The following is an 18,164-nucleotide window of genomic DNA, read 5'->3' on the forward strand; positions in this document are numbered from 1 at the left end:
CCGGACCCTGTCGGGTGTAGCGGCTATCTGGTATGCAAAATTAGAAAACAATATTAAGAGGAATTAGGATGAGATGGCCGAGGCTTTTGTCGCTCAGTACTCCTATAATACAAAAATTGAGATTACAACCCGTGATCTTGAGATGACTAGGCAGGAGCCTAAGGAGAGCTTTTCTGAGTTCGTAACCCAATTAAGGGCCAAGGCCTCAATGATGACCACTAGGCCCACTGACAAAGATCAGATTCGGATGATTGTGCGTAATCTCCAACCCAAACTCATGCAAAAGATGATCGTTCTCCCCTTCCTTACCTTTTCAGATTTACGTGAGATGGGGGTACAGATCGAGGACGCTATGAAGCAGGGCCTCATTGACCAGGAGAAGGAGCAGCCCCGGAGGGCGTTTTCCCGCAGTTCGAATGCAACCACCAGTGGTGATGCAGCTGCAAGATCTTCTGAAGTAGGTATGGTCACCACCGCCGCATCAAGAATAGCTACCCCATTCACTGGTGCGTCCGGAAGTAGCTCACAAAAAACCAAATATCCACCTCAAGTTAAGAGGGTTTTTACCCCACTTTATATGCCTTTGTCAAGGGCTCTAGAGGTCTTACTCCAGAAAGGATATCTGAAACCGTTGGAACAACATCCTCTACCCGATCCTATCCCTTCAAAGCATGACCAGACTAAATACTGTGCCTACCATCAACAAACTGGTCATGACACTGACAGTTGTTTTCGTCTTCGCCATGATGTACAAGATCTGTTTGACAACAAGGTCATCGCCGCACCAGCTCAGCAAAGTCTATCGCCACTAGATCAGTGAACTTGGAGGATAATACGAATATGTGATCAGGGGATGAACCACCTGCGGGCGGCACTCAGTTTACTCCAGATGTGGTATATGGCATGCACTGTTTTGAGCATTTGTGAATGCTGGTTTTTGTACTTTCTGACTCGGGTATTGAGTCAGTTTTGTTATGTCGTTTAGAGTCTGTCTCGTTGTATAGAGTCAGTCTTTTCATACTGAGTCAGTTGGGTCTGTCTTGTTGTATCAAGCCAATCCTGTTTTGTTAGAGTCAGGTGACTTCGGGGGTGTTACCTCGAACATCACTTGCTTGTTTTGTGTTTGTCTTTTCGTTTTCTTTTGAGTCCGTTTCTACCTTGGAGCCAGTTGTGCCAACAGATTTTGAATGAAACAACAGTGATTTTTACACTCTTATGTTTGCTTCTGCCTTGTACTAGTTGTGCCAGAAGTTCTTAATAAGATGGCAGTATTTGACCAGAACTGTGTCTTTTCTATGCTTTGAAATCATTGCATTGACTTGAGTTTTTTCAAAACTTTTTGAACATTGTGATGAAAACAAAGAGGAAGGAATTCCTCGGGATTTGTAAAAAATTTGATCAATTGAGAGAAAGAGAGGCATGCTAAGCCCTTAATGAATGAAATCATGCTTGTTAACGTGAGTAATGAGAAGGATCTTGACTTGATCCAGATTGGTTCCACACTGTCTTCAGCACGAGCGATTAGTTGCTTTCTTAAAATTTTTCAAAAAATGTTTTGCGCGGTCCTGTGAAGACCTGTGTGGAATCGCTCTTGAGATCGTGCAACTTAGGATCGCTCTCAGCCTCGAGACTCGACCCCTTGCTTTCAAGCCTCGAACTCGGACTCAGAAAGTTCAAAGGTCAACCATAATATGAAGCCTGTGTGGCCAAATTCGAAGCAGCCCTCGAACTAAAGCAGGGAAGTCAAATCAAGAAGATCAGATGTCATCAAAAGAAGCTTGCAAAGCTAGATCAGAAGCACCCCTCAAACTAGGGCCAAAAATATCAGACGTGCTCGAAGAGCAGAAGATGGATCATTCTGCAAATCAATGAAGACTGGAAAGAATGCCAAATCCCAAAAGGGAGGAAAGAAGAAAGTTTGTGCTGAAGGACAACTGAGTTCCTATCCACAACACTAGGGGCAAATTCAGCGCCCATTGGATGAACTCCTACATCATCGGTGAACATCAGCCGTTCTCTTGGATTCAGATGACTTCAGGATCTCAAAACCATTTGACATGGACAAAGCTACACTTTTACCCTTGAGAGGCTCGCTGGGCCGAAGACCCAGAAAAGCGGCCCAGGCAAAAGTGAGAGCAAGGAAAAAAAAAACAAAAAAAAAAAGAGCAAAAAAAAAAGTGAAAAAAAAAATTCTGAACAAAGATCAAGAAAATGAAAAAGAAATGAAAAGAAAAGAAGAACAAAGCTTGTAAGGATGAAAACCCAGAAAGGGCGGCCTTGGCAAAAGTTAGGGCGCAAAAAGAGAGGTTAATACCCGAGTATACATTAACCCCGAACTACGTAAGGCTTGATTCCCATCTTTGGGATACGTAGGCAGCTTCATTCTGAAGTCCAGCCGTAAAACACTTCAAATTCGACTATGTCCATGTGATGGTTCTAGTCATCTTTGTCTTCTCTATATCCGAGAGTTCAGTTGTGATTGTCACTCTGAGGACTGATTACAATGCGCTGCGGTGCTATCCAAACAAGGGGTAACTTTCCGTTGGCATATAGTGTGCTGCGGTGCTATTCAGACTAGGGACAACTTTCAGTTGCCACACAGTGCCATTCAGACAAGGGGCAATTTTCCATTGTTTTGGATCTGAGGTTGTGCATCTCAAGAGTAAATTCTACGTTGGTCAAGCAGTGGCCATTTGCAAAAATAGTTTTTGAGAATTTTTACTGAGGTTGACTAATTCTCTCAAAAATTATTCCATTTTTCCAAAACTAGACCATTTTCTTGGACCAAAAAAGGAAAATTTTCAGTGCTCATAACCCAACTTGCATGATTTTAAATCAGAAAATCGAACAAGCATGTTAATCTAACTCTCATGTTGGTCAAAATTGTTTTAGCAGAACGTCAAAAACAAAAAAATGGTCAAAATAATGAACTAGGGGCACAATTAAGTCAGGTGTTCTATCTTTTCCCCATTGTCAACATACTTGTCAGAAAAGGGCACCGTATCTGCCAAAAAAGGGCACAACAGAAACTAACAGCAAAATGCCAAAAGTTTTCTCATCCTCCAAGCAATGAGGTATCAAGCTAAGTGCAAAGCACGAACTGGAATGGAGCAAGATATTACACTCCCTCATCTGGACAGATCTGATCACGTCCAAACTCCCCTGCAGAGCATCGTCAACTGATGTCCGCTGAAGATTTGCTACACACCCAGTTGTGACGAAACCCCTCTGTGGGAGGAACTCACTGGCTGTGCACAGAAGAAAGAGAATCTAGTAGTATGCTAGGGGCAAGAGCCCATAATTTCTTGTTTATCCATCAACCACCTAGGGGAGGGATAAAAAATGAGAGATTGAAGAATAGAGAGATGTGCACTGAGAGAAAAAGTGAGGAAAAGGGTTTTTTTTCAGAAAAAAACAGAGCCTGAGGGCCGAGTGATGTGAGAATCACAAATGAGAAAGGGTGGGAAACAATACCCAGCGAAACAGGCTCCCTGTGCACGTCTGAGTGTCGTGTCTTTTGTTTTATCTCGATTCTTGTTTTGAGTCGTTTCGAGTGTTACTCAATGTATTTAGGTTGTTTACCTTTTGTTTTCCGTTGTTAAGTCGTAGTTCCATTGTTGAGTCGTAGTGCGCTGTGTTCAGTTGTAGGCTCAATACCCCGGTCAAGAACTCATCTCTCAATTTCAAAAATAAAATCATTTTGCACTCCGAGTGCTGTGTCATTCTCCACATCTGTGCAAAACAAAATTCGTTCTTTCGTAAAATCGCAGGGTTCAACCCAGGTCATGCGGGAACAGTAAAACCAGGACCTATCTAAAGCTATCTAGGTTCCAGACTGCAAAGCAAAAGAAAAAAGAGAAAATGTCGGGTATCTAAGTTAGTTTCAACTTTAGTAAGGTCCGAGATTACATTCCGTGTGTACCTCTTCAGGTCTTGCCAATGCTCCGAAGTATGAGTGTGCCTCTGCCTCAAGCTCAAGATCAAGTTTGCTTCAAGCCAGAATGGCGATCAAGTGCTCTTCCTCAGTACCATTCCCTGCCAGAGGCATCTTGGTTGTGTTTGCAATGAGTTCCTAGGAAACCAACTGTAACGGTGGAAACTAGAGTTCGAATGGCTGCTGCCTAGAATGCAAAGGTTCGGGATTTCCGAGACTAAAGTCTGGTTTAAATACCCAGAGGCATGTCCTCGGCTTGAAATCTGTATGGAAGCCCCATAGGTTGAGATAGCGTGTATGCACCTCAATTCTGGATACTGAACCAACCTAGTCTGTCACCCCATTGGAGAATAGGGAAAGTTGTGAATATGATCAGGAAGAAAGGCACCATCCAAAGTGTTCTACGTGAAGAACCCTTGTCAGCGTTTCTGAACCTTTGTACTATAAGTTGAAGGTAAGTGTTCGAGGAGCATGAGGGGAGATCCCCGTCAGAATAGAGCGGTTCATCGCCACTCACCCCATGAGGTGCTTTCTAAAGCGCCGCTAAGTTTGTTTATTGCATTCCTTAAACATCATGCATTGTATTGCATTGTACCCATCAAGTTTCTTTCTCATTCATGCACGATATTGTATGTATGGTTCATTCAAAGAAGTTCTGTTTGAGATTATTTATTTAGTGTATCAAATCACACTTCATTCAGTTAGTGTATCAATCACACTTCATTTATTTAGTGTATCAATCACACCTCATTCACCCTTAGTGTATCTATCACACTTTTTTCATTCGCTTAGTGTATCAATCACACTTCATTTATTTAGTGTATCAATCACACTCTCTTCACTTAGTGTGTCAATCACACTTTTTTCATTTTCTGTATCTATCACACACATTCTCATTTTCTGTATCTATCACACATATTCTCATTTTCTGTATCTATCACACATATTCTCATTTTCTGTCTCTATCACACACATCCTCATTTTGTGTATCTATCATGCACATATTCACTTCATTATCTTTTGTGTATCCATCACACTTGTTCACTTAGTGCATCTATCACACTTTGTGTTCACCTTTAATGTATCTATCATACTCTGTTCACATAGTGCATCTATCACACTTTGTGTTCATTTTTAGTGTATCTATCATACTTGTTCACTTAGTGCATCTATCACACTCCGTGTTCACTTTTAGTGTATCTATCATACTTGTTCACTTAGTGCATCTATCACACTCTGTGTTCACCTTAGTGTATCCATCACACTTCATTTACTTTGTGTGTATGTATCATACTTGTTCACTCAGTGTATCAATCACACTTCGTGTTCACCTTTAGTGTATCTATCATACTTGTTCACTTAGTGCATCTATCACACTTCGTGTTCACTTTTAGTGTATCTATCATACTTGTTCACTTAGTGCATCTACCACACTCTGTGTTCACCTTAGTGTATCCATCACACTTCATTTACTTTGTGTGTATCTATCACATTTGTTCACTTAGTGCATCTATCACACTTCGTGTTCACCTTTAGTGTATCTATCACACGCTCGCTTTGTGTATCCATCACACATTTACTTTAGTGTATCTATCACACGCTCACTTTATGTATCCATCACACGTTTACTTTGTGTATCCATTACACGCACGCTTTGTGTATCCATCACACGTTTACTTTGTGTATCCATCACATACGTTCGCTTAGTGTATCTATCACATATTTGCTCTGTGTATCCATCACACTCGTTTCGCTTTGTGTATCTATCACACTTTGCTTCACTTAGTGCATCAATCACACTTTATGCGTATGGTGTATCCTTCACACTCTCTTCACTTTTGTGTATCTATCGCACATGCTTACTCATTTTGTGTATCTATCACCCTTCGTTCACTTTTGTGTATCTATCGCACAAGCTCGCTAAGATTGCATAATCATCTTACATCCTTTCTGCATTGTAATGTAGTTTGGTTTTTGGCTTGCTTAAAACTGTTGCATTTATTATATGTATTTGCTTCATTATAGCTTTCCTTGCGTGATCATAAGTTATGCTCGACTTTGTGCATTGTCTTGCATCTCGCCCCTGCCTTCGAGCACATATCTTTATCTGTAGCTTGTATGCTTTGTCTAAGTCTTCGGCCTTGTCAAAAATGGGTCGTCTCTGGGATTTGACATTCACTCCCATCATTTTTATGACTTTCGAGTTCTGTCAAAGAGGGGCAACTATAGACACCCCATTTTTGACCATCCTCAAGACTTAGACGTCATCGTTTGAACACTCGATGATCATTCATGATCATGTTCGTTTTGAGTTCTCGGAGGTCTTGGCTACGCGCCTCGCCTTAAGATCTCTCAACTTATCAGTTTTGTGCTTGGTCATAGACCAAACACTTGTGTTTTTGCTTCTAAGGGCAGGGAATGGCTTGTTGGCCATCCCCACACCTCACCGGCCATGGCTTGAGGCCACCGGCCCTGTTTTCTTGCTGCCGGCCAAAGGTATTGGCCGGTCGGCATTGTTTTTGGTTAGCTGACCATTGTTTTGGTCAATCGGCCACTTTTCTGGCCTAGACCTTTTCTTTGCCTTTTTCAGGCATTATGCATACCAGCTGTGCCAACTGGTAAGCACAGACCCTACCCTCCACACACGTGTATGGAGGAATTGCACCCTTGTTTTAAGCTTCTTGAGGAAGCTTGAACCTTTTGAACTCTTGTTTTGGCTTCTTGAGGAAGCTTGAACCTTTTGAACCTTTGTTTTAGCTTCTTGAGGAAGATTGAACCTTTATTTTAGCTTCTTGAGGAAGCTTGAACCTCCTGAACCTTTGCTCTAGCTTCTCCAAGAAGCTTGAACCTTTTACTCTAGCTTCTCCAAGAAGCTTGAACCTTTGCTCTAGCTTCTCCAAGAAGCTTGAACCCTTTTCTTTCTCTATAAGAGAGGGCCTCCCTCTCCTTTAGAGAGGTTGAAAATTTTGTCTAAGGCACAAGACATATATCTCTCTCTATATCTCCATATTTTGGGTTCAAAAGAGTGAGATTCTTGGCCCCTTTGCACACCACCTCACAACCACACACCTCCACCATTCATCTAAGGTTCTTGGAGGGTATTTTCAGAGGTTAAAGAGCTGGTTTTTGGTCCAAGAACCTGCTGGTTTTGCTGAGCTACAAGGGTAACTCATTTTCCCTCTTTATTCCCCACTTTTGCACAAGATTTTAGCCTATCTTGCATATTGTTTTGAGCTTAGTGTATAACTGATAAAAGTTTTTTTTTTCATGATTTTAATCTTTGTTTAAGATCACTTTTGTATTTGGATTTGTTTACCCCCTCTTAGGCCTTATTTGGCCTCATTTTTGTGCCTTTTTGTGAGCTTCGAGACCACCTTGTATTGGCCTTCTCACCACTGAAATCCAAAGGGATTTCAGTGATGGGGATGGTGTTTTAAGCTCCTAAAAAGGAGAGGGTCATCCCCTCTCCTTTGTTGTCTTGTTTACTAGTATATTTGGCCTATCAAAGGAGCATATATTTATATCATTTGGAGGCCTATTTCAGGCACCTTTTGGTCACTTTTGGGACCTGCCTAGCCTCTGTCCATGGCTGGTTTGGTCCCCTTTTGTTTGCCTCCTGCATGTGTAGAGTAATCCCATTCATAGCTTAGCAAAGAAGCATGTCATTATTGCATGTATTGACCATGTTTTAGTGGATTTTTGGTCATATTTTGGCATGCCATGATTCTTTTTTAGGCTGGTTTGGTGGCCCCTCACATGCTTCATAGGCTTGTAGTGTAAATCATACTTACTAGCTCACATTGCATGTTGTTTTAGCCCCTTATTCTAGCACCTTTTGGCCACACTCCAAACATGTTTTGTTCATATTGTGGGTTGCCTTAGCTCTGTTTTTAGGCCTCTTGGTCGATTGGTGATTGCCATGCATGGTTGTAGTGTAATAGCCTTGCTTACCTGGCATTTTAGTGTTTTGGCATCATTGAATATGATATTTCAGAGTTTATAGGTGTGCCATATTCTCATGTTTATCATGTCTTCAATGTGTTTGAGAGTTGTGCTTTTATACCCCATTTGTGAGCCATTGCATGAGCTTCATTTTTGTGCACTTCAAGGCATCATCTTAGTCCATTTTGCCACTGTTTTGGGCCTGCATAGGGACTGTTTGGGGTTGGTTTGGTCATTCGAGCATCGCTTTGCATACCTCTAGTGTAATGTGCTTCACTAGTTTCGGTATTTGAGCCTTCCAACATGCATTGTGTGAGTCTTTTGCATGATTCGGAACCATTTTGTATGTCATTTCAGAGCTAGAATATATGACATTATATGCAATACTTCATCTTTTCAATGCACCAGGAGAGTTACATCTTGTGCTATGAGTTAGAGCCCTTGCACCTTGCATGTTTGCATGTGTTTTGTTGCCTCATTTCCATCATGTTTGGCCACTGATTTTGGCATGCTTGAGAGCTACCCATGTTAGTGTAAGTCCATCTCACCATGTTGTTGCATGCTTGTTTCATTTTGCATGTTGTTGCATGCTATACATGTTCACATGTTTAGGTTGTATGCCTATTGCCTATTGCCTATTGCATGCTTGTGTTGCTTTGTTAAGTTCATCATGCATGTATTACATTGGTCTAAGTATGCTTGCCTTTGCATGTTATTAAATGTTAGCCTATTGACATGTTGTTGCATGTTCATCCATCTTGCATACTTGTTAAGTTACATGCTTGTTTGCATACTTGTCTTTGCATATTGTTATATGCTAGTTGCCTTGTATAGCATTGTTGCTTGCATGCTCATGTTGCATTAGTTTGCTTGCATGCTTAGGTTGCATAGCATTGTGTGCGTATCCCTTGTCTCTTGAATCAATCATGATAGAGGTTGGGGCCCTTATGTGTTTTTGTGCATTTCATTTGATATCAAATTGCACACTTGGCGCCTTTGGCCATCATGCATTGAAATGCGTGATTGGTGGCCCAAGGGTCGAGAACCAAACCCCCTTGAGTTCATAGCATGATAGGGAGGGTGGCCGTGCATACATTGTCTTGCAAATTCCTTGCCATGCACTGTCTGTCCTCTGCTGCAGCAAAAACAGAGTTCTGCAGGAACAGATGGCCGGTCGGCCCTCTTCAGTGCCGGCCGGCTACCAAAGTCCAGCCGATGGCCCCACTTTTGGTCGGTGACCACTTCCTAATGGCCGGTGGTCCTATCTTTTGTCCGGTGACATCCCACAATGTTCAGGGAGTAATTCAGAGGCATCTCAAGGATTTTCACAGTTCTCAGAGGTGCAGAACAGTGCAAATAGAGGCAACATGTGGCAAGGCAACGGGTTTCCGAGCGAGGCGAATCGAGCATACATGCATTTGACCCTCTTCCCGAGGCAGCTTTACTGCTTTAATAGCTTAATTAATTCATTAATTAATTAAGGTTTTGTAATATTTAAGTAGCTAGAGTAGTTAATTATTTATTTGGTTTGTATTATTCTTTTGGCCCCTCCGAGAGAGGGCGAATTTTGTAATAAGCGTGCGTGCGTGTGTGTGATGCATGTCTTCCAACATTACGTGGCCTTAGGCACGAGTCAGGGTTTCCTAAATTCCCCCAAAATAAAATATTTAGGTGGCGACTCTGTATCTGACAAAGCAGTCTATGTTTGGCACTTCTTTCTAAAAATCAGTTTTTCAAAACGATTTGCCGGATTTGGACTCTTTGGTGATTTATCAATCTCACCTCGCACATTATGAGATCAGATTAAGAACTGTGACATTTGAGTCCGAACTGTAGCGAGCCTAAATGAACAAAACGGTATTTCTCCCGAGGCGTTCGGGGACGTCTACAACTACGGGGACGTCTACAACTACCCTTTGCAATTCTACTCGGACCACGTCACTCTCAACACCCAAGATGACATCAAAACTTGACATGTCAACCAACACTAAAGCAAAGGGAAGTCAGCGACCGACAACCTCTATCTCTCACCCTGACACCCCTGGTCCAACACAACCTCACCATTAACAGGTGACTCTACCCTAAGTAGAGATGTTAACCGCACCACTTCTAACCTAACACTGATGCGAATGTAGACGAAATAAAAGAATAAGATGCACCGGTATCAATCAACACATTGGTAATAGAATTACACAACAAGAAGTTACCTCTCACTATCGAAAGTACTGGCAACAAATCTGGCTTGGTAACAATATACGCATGCCCTATAGGTCTTTGCTCCACTTGCTAAGCATAAGTCCGATACACTGACTAAGCCAAAGAGGCTCTATGATTGGCCCTCGAGGCCTGTGCTGACGGTGTAGGATGATAGTTTTATGTCTATCTTGAACCAAATGCCCCAGATGTGCCACCTGCCTGAGGGTAAAACCTCCTTAGGTGCCCTAACTGTCCATACTGATAACAAGTATGCAGCTACCCTCTTCCCTGACTCTGGTTCTAAGAACGAGCCAAAGACGGTGCAGACAGTTACCCTCCTCCCTTCTGCAGGCAAACTACAGACTTATGACCCAACTAATCACACTTACAGCAAGTGATCCTACTCTGACCACCTCTCCCGGAACCAGAACTCAGTACTGGAAAAGTGGACCTAGACTATGCTCCCTAGGACTGCTATGGGTTGGAACCCCTCTAGCTCTTGTTGTCCTAAGTCTCTCCCTGAACCTCCTGACTCATCTGCCTAGAGCCCCTCATCGGCTCCTCCTCAGTATAAATCACAGTCTCTAAGTGAGTCGTTGCCTCCATAAGACTACCGTAATCCCTAATCATAGATGTGGCCACCTTAAAAAGGAGTCTGGTCCTCAACCTCTTCTCAAACTCCAAGCAACGACATTCCTCCATCACTACAAGCTCCGGTGCAAACCTCGACAGACTAGTAAAGGAAACCTCAAACTCTGCCACCAGTGTGTTAAGCTGCTTAAGCTTCAAAAACTGCTCCCTCAACTTCTCCCTAACATTGGGAGATAAAAACTTGTCCTGGAAGGCGTTAACAAAAGCCTCCCAAGTCACCCCAATGTTCCTATGTAACCCTCATCTCCTTTCAGCTAGAAGGATGCCAAGGTCACGCTTAGCCTATCGTTCTCGATACCAAGTATCTCGAACAACTTCATCATCTGCTCCAACCACTCATCTACCTTCAGTGGCTTCTTCGAGTCTCCTAAAAACTCATCTGAATTAGATAAGAAGAACTCCCTCTTCAAAAATGATGGCCCTGCTTCGGCAACCTGGGCCTGCACTTGATGCTCAACTCTGAGAATGTCCATGGATTCCCGTAAAGCTCCATCCATTTCATGGGCCAAATCGCCCATGGCCTGCTGACCAATTGGTTCAGCCACATTGGCTAGACCAACCCCCTCCTTCTATGCTAGAATATCATCCAGTAACGGCACCTTCTGCTGTCTAGGCCTGCCACGCATACCACTACCATGTCCATGTCCTGACATCCTAATGAAGGTAATACAAGAGATTAGCATATATACAAATGTGTGAAAGCTAACTCACTCGCGTCCTAATGTGGTGGACAAAAATTAATTCACTCCACATAAGCACATAATCACATAAACACATACTAATTTCCTTTCTAGATAATGATCATCTCGCGACGTTGCCAGAGTTCCAGTTAGAAATAGCAATGATCAAGTGCTCATCTAACAGGACTTCTAGAAACTCGTAGACTCAATCAACATCTTAGAAATTTAATTCCATACCCACTTAGTCACATAAGCATGTTATCACAAAACATACGGGGTTTATTCCTAATATCATCTAGCAAGGGAACCCATTGTGGTAATAACCACTTCTCACGATCTCAAAGTATTCAAACCCGGTAGCTTTGATACCAAGTTATAACACCCCGAATTAAGTACAATAAGATCAACCCACAACAGATATAAAATAATAACAGATGTTTGAATGTAATGTTCTCTAATTCATACGTTTTCATCTCTTTACAAAAGTGTAACACATGCAGTAATACATTCACAAGTCCTAACCCTGAATCTGTAGTATGTGTCATCAATACAAGATATGAAATAAGAGTTAAACAAATATAGTAATGCCCTATTGGCTACAGATTTCCAAGATGCTGTTTGGTTACAACAAAAGTGAGCTTAAACTCAATACAAATTAAGCCCTAGGCTTGTACAAAATAAATACGACAAAGACAAAAATAAAAGCTCTTAGCTCTAAGTCCTCCCAAGCTATTGTCTTGGCAAAGGTATATCATCAGCACCTGAAAATAGTTTTCTATATAAGGTGAGCCAATGCCCAGTACAGATACTCTAACACAGTGTATGAATCTTAACAAAGTTATAAGGTAAATATATATACAATGCTTATGCCAAAACTTTTTATATCTCGTTCCAAAACAATGTAATGCCATGTCATATCACAATTCTTGAATTCACTAGCTTTACAATAGAAAATAAGGTCATAGATACAACACTGGGAATCTCTAGGATGTGTTTACAAGTAGGCTACAAGCACTACCAATTGCCATTTTTACTGGTATTGACCGGAAGGCTTGGCACCTATCCGCGCGGGTTTCTAAACTTTCACCAAGATCACATAGGCCAACTTAATACCATAACTACACTCCCTACCCAGATTTACCAAGGTATTCACCCATTTTTCTCAAAACAATAAACATTTTCAATGTAGCTAATATGTTACAATGCTCAATGCAATGGATGAGAAATTAGTTTTAATTCACCTAATTCTCATGCAATTTCTACAAAAATCATGGTTATCTTCCACCGATAGCCCAAAACAGATATCTGTAAACAAATAAGAAATTTTCAAATACAGATATACTTTCCAACATTTCTAAATATGAGTGATAATTCATATCCAACTCCACCACGACCACCACCACCACCACCATCACCACCATCATCATTATTCCAATTCTATAAAACCAACATCAATCAATTCCATTTTCTCTTTACAAAATCCAACATTCACATTTTGGGGCAAAATCCCTCTTCTTTGAAAATTAATTCCAATGATGAAAATCCGCCATTTTATCACAGCTCAACCATATCTACAATCCCATAATTATTTCCAATAAACCATTTTGAAAACCCCTCTTTTGATTTCAAAGCTAAAACCCTAAGTTTTATACAAAAATCCCCAAATCACAATATCCTTTTTAAAAGACTAATAACTAAGTTAAAAATCATAAAAAGAGTCGAACTAATCCCTACCTCAAGAAGACGACACAAGGGAAAGATGGTTAAAACTAGACGGAGCTGAAAACACAAACTTCTCTGATTAAAACGAAACCCTCGACGTGCGCTACCTTTTTATCAAAGGATCTAAGGCAAGGAAATCAATAGATCAAGGTGTATTTGGGTCAAATATTCAAGAACTAGAGAGAGTGTGTGTAGATCTAAGATTTTGAAGTGTTTAGAGAGAGAAAGAGAGAAAGAGAGATGTGAAAAAGTGATCAAAAAAGTGACTTCCTCGGAATGATATACGCATAGATCACTTGAGTACTGGAATAGTCGTTGGAGCAATTAGGCACAGCGAAGGGACCGTTTAAGTGCGAGAAAGGTCACTCGAGCACACATTACACCCCTCGCAATAGTTCAGACCTGCAAAAGTTTGCTCGAGCACATGAATGACAGCTCAAGCGAAGGACTTAAACTTTCAGTAGTTTGGCGGCCTGTAAAAGACCGCTCGAGCGAACAGGCAAATTTCTAGGCAACAACACTTTGAAAAACCAACCTCCAAACCTGTTTCAACTGAACCAAGACATTTCAATAACCAAACTCATCAAGGAATAAGATGAAAGAAGACAAGAACAATCATCAAGACAAGAAATCCTGCATCCAAAACAATGAACTAGTCAGGTTTAAACCAGGGTCGCTATACAAAGAGTGAGAGGGAGTGAGTTGAGGGAAGAAAGAGAGCGATGAGAGAGAGAGAGGACTCATGACTGTCGTCGAACACTGGTTCACCGCCGTCAACGATCAAAGGAGAGAGAGAGAGAGATCTGAGGAGAAGAAAAAGAGATGAGCATTTGGTTTGGTTTGTTTAGAGTTTGGAAACAATATATATACCTACACTACAACAAAATTGAATTTTTACGACTTGCAATGCATACCGTAAAAACTCTTTCACGGCATGCACACAAATGTCATTATATGACATGCCGTGGAAAGTTGACCATCATTTACAGCATACAGGTAAAGTTGTAAAAAGTGATAAAATTAAACATTAATGACATACTTTGTATGTCGTATATAATTTTTTACGACATTTTTTCCTTGCCATAAATCATCATACTTTTCATGGCATAGTTTTGCATGTTATAGAAGGTTATTTTTAATATGTTTATGGCATACTCTGTATGCTGTATATAATATTTTACGACATTTTCTTGCATATCATTACAATTTTCACAACATAATTTTGTATGCCATAGAAGATCATTTTTAATATATTTATGACAGACATTATATGTCGTATATAATCTTTTACGACATTTTCTTGTAAGTCATAAATCATTACACTTTTCCTGACATAATTTTATATGCAGTAGAAGGTTATTTTTAATATAATATATATATATATATATAGAAATATAACATTGCCTAATAGAATGTAGACAGTAGCTTATAAAAGGCAACCTATGAACAAACCAAGCAAAAGCAGCAACTATAAAGTAAGCAAAAAAATCTAATATCCATACACCAAACAACCTGCATACTAACTTCTATCCTCAACTTCCATCATATCAAGCTAATAACAACTTCAAACATACAAACCAAGAAAAGTATCCAAATCATAAGATTCATTAATCTCTAAAATACGACTTTAAACATCCAAAAAGCATAACTACAAATCATAAATCAATTAGTCTAATATTTAGTCCGAAAGAATGAATTAACTAAGCCATGCAACTATACTTTATATTACATCTTGAAGATTATACATTTCATGAGTAGAAGGAAACAACAGCACGTTGACTATTACGTGGTTCACCCATACGTTCGAACACATAAGTCCAAGGTTCACATGATGCACATTTGACTTAGGATCCCTTGATGCAATTTGGCCCTCTGCAACCACCAAGTTTGTCCCCTCCCAATGCAACAACTTACATTTGACATTACTTTGATCCTATAAAAATTAGGAGTATATAAGCATACTACATAACATCCATCCCATTTACAGAGTATTAGCTCAACAAATGAAATGAAAGTGTCAAAAAGTTTCAATCAGATTAAAAAAATTATTTATGTTGACAGAGTTAGAGTAGGTTGCAGCACATGGAGGGCTTGAAATGTCTGTTTTACTATTACTTTCAAAAGATGTACTCTCTCTACTAGTTTGTCTAAGGTTTTAAGGTTTTAATGTGGCTTCCGCCTTTCTCTAATTATGAGGACTTAATTTTGAGGACTAGAAAAATGACTTTTCCTCCTAATTGGAAATGATCGTTGTTACAGTATCTGAGAACTGTTACATTAAAATAATCAAATTATATTACTATCGTCTTACAATGCCCTCTATTGCTAGGGAAGACAATTCTTGATGTCTCGTGATACATTTATAGGATAACAAAGATTTTGTCAATTTTCATTTCAATTCACTAAAACCTTTTGGATCTCAAGTCAAAAGCTTTAACTTTTATTTCAAAATGAAATATAATAACAACACCATTACTAAATGTAATTAATAGAGAACATACCTATCCAATCTAGAAAGATTTGCATCCATAAAACTTGCATCAACTTCAACATTATGCTTGTTCAATTAATCGCCCGTATCAAAAAAAGAAGAAGAAGAAATGTCTCGATGCTCATCGTGATGGAGGCTGAGAAAGAACAAACGAATTAAATGAGAAGGGGGTCAAATGTTTGCATTGACAAGTAAAACGACAACAAAATGGATTCCACATATCTTCTTCAATCAAAACTACTTTACGTTTATCAAAATTTCTATGCAACTTCACATGTTGTAGGCTCAATTGATAAAGTAGTTAAACCTAATGGTAAAACAAATTCAAATAATTTAGGTGTCACTGTGTTTATCTTGAAAAAAGAGGCAAAAATACTAGAGACTAAAGAGATACCTACACTTACAGGCCAAAATCACTTGCTAACTTTCACATGCCAGTTAACAGAGTGTTCTTATGAGAAAGGGTAGGTTAAAATTGCAACTTAATAAATAAATAACTAACTATCAAAAGAGTGACAAAGTTGTCTAATTGCACTCGTAGATGCAATTTAACATGTAGTAAACGAGATAATACTGGTTACAAGAGGGGTGAAAGACATAATTTCTTTCATTGCTCATCCTACTCAAAGCTACTTTTGGAATCAAGTCCAAATTCATAGACTACTAGATGATGAAGACCATAACACAGCAGGGAGGCAAACAAATATTGAATAAATTGGCCCAAGTCAAAGTCATATTATAAGATACATCACCAACATTACATACATACATACATACATACATACATACATACATACATACATCACCATCATTACATACATACATACATATATAAAGGAGTTGAAGGAATAAAAAAGTATTTGCTTTGCGTACATGAGAAAAGCAGAATTAATATAGTCACATCATATTTCTCCATATAGTGGTGAAAAGTCTCAAGATGTGAGACCAAATCAGCAGCAGCATCATTGACGAAAACCAACCAAAAAGATGCCTGGCTACATATAAATGTAATGTATAGACAAACACTAGTCTCTTCATTGAGGTAGCTGGCATAGAGCAAACACATTTTACGGGCACCATCACCACCAGTATTATCATCTCACCAAAATCGATGAGAAAGCTCTGGAAATTAAGTTCATCCTAGCGATGACCGTTCGTTTGCCCAGAACTTAAATTTTCTCAGCAAGGAAAGGTAACCAAACCACCATAGGATAGGATTTGACATTGACTTGGGAGAAATATTTTCTTAGCTGTTGTTTTTACCTTAAAAAGTGAGGAAATATTTCTAGGGAATTAGGCCTTGTTTGGGAACCATCTTTTTTAGTCAAAAAGTCAAAAAGTTACTAAATTAGCCAAAAAGCCAATAACTCATACCAAAAAGTCAAATATTCTCTTTTCTCTCTACTTTTTGCACATCTTTTTGTAAAAAGTCAAAAAATCATTCCAAACATACTAGTTTTTTTTAGCTCATATTTTAGTCAAATAACCAAAAAGTTACTAAATTAGCCTGTTCCCAAACGAGGCCTTAATATTTGATTAAATCTGAATATTTACAAGGAAAGTGAATTAGATTCCTAAAATTATAACAGACTTTTTTCAAACCCTACCAATAGTAAAACAATCAAAACTCAAATTAATCGAACAAATAACATACAAATCGAATAAAAAAGATTGATTGAGAGAGAGAAACTGAATTAAGACCTTTTCTAGAGATCGCGGTGGAATTTGGCGGAGACGGAGGCTAGAGAGGTGTATGACCTTCAAACAAAACAAGCAATCATACAAGTGGAAACCCTAGAAATCAAAATCAAAATCAAAATCAAAGAGAGATGAGAGAGGAGAAACTGAATTAATCGAACAAGGAATGTAATTCAAGGCTCTCGCCGAATTAATCGAATAGAAACTGGAAAAATAAATGTGCTAGCAACAATATATACCGAATTAATCAAATGGAAACTGAATAAGTTAGAAACTCACAAACAAAATCAAATTCATGGAAGGGGCTCAGAATCGAATCGAACTCCAAGCTCAGAATTAGAATCAAACGCCAAGCTCAAAAGATATCAGTAGTGATTTGAGGGGCAGCAGCTGGTAGTGCTCGTGCGTTTGTATGAGATGCCAATGGAGAAGAAGAAGAGAGAGAGAGACGTATATTCAGGAATCCAAAAAAATGTGAGTTTAACAATGTTAATAAATTTGTTTAAAAAATCAAATAACAATATTAATAATGATAATAATAAATCTGAGATGCAAAGAATGTGTAACTTTAATAATATTAATAAATAAATAAAATTTGGAGTAGAAAATTTTAGACAAAAAGATTTAAGTATAAGTTTATAAATTATTTTTGTATTAAAAAAAAGCTAGACTATAACTAAAAAAATCTAGTTTATTGGAAAAAAATAAATAAATAAAAATTTCTCATATCCACTAGAAATCTATAAATATTTAGCCTCCGTTTGGGAAGTGGGTTGGCTTTTTGACTTTTTTGGCTATTTTAGCCTGGGCTAAAAAGCTTGGTTTGGGAAGAGCTTTTTGGCTTTTTTGA

At 39.2% G+C, this 18,164-nt stretch overlaps 1 long non-coding RNA gene across 1 annotated transcript; it reads right to left on the reverse strand.

Annotated features, from left to right (window-relative positions):
* Positions 1-14,712: 14,712 nt before the first annotated feature.
* Positions 14,713-17,848, reverse strand: LOC114293587 (uncharacterized). The gene is made up of 4 exons (XR_003640106.2): positions 17,594-17,848; positions 17,318-17,410; positions 15,627-15,752; positions 14,713-15,058 (listed from the first exon to the last, which is right to left on the reverse strand). It is a non-coding gene; the product is annotated as an uncharacterized LOC114293587 (long non-coding RNA).
* Between the last annotated feature and the right edge of the window lie 316 nt (positions 17,849-18,164).

Source organism: Camellia sinensis, chromosome 5, assembly GCF_055761805.1.
Source record: "Camellia sinensis isolate YWXY chromosome 5, ASM5576180v1, whole genome shotgun sequence".
Classification (NCBI taxonomy): Eukaryota; Viridiplantae; Streptophyta; class Magnoliopsida; order Ericales; family Theaceae; genus Camellia; species Camellia sinensis.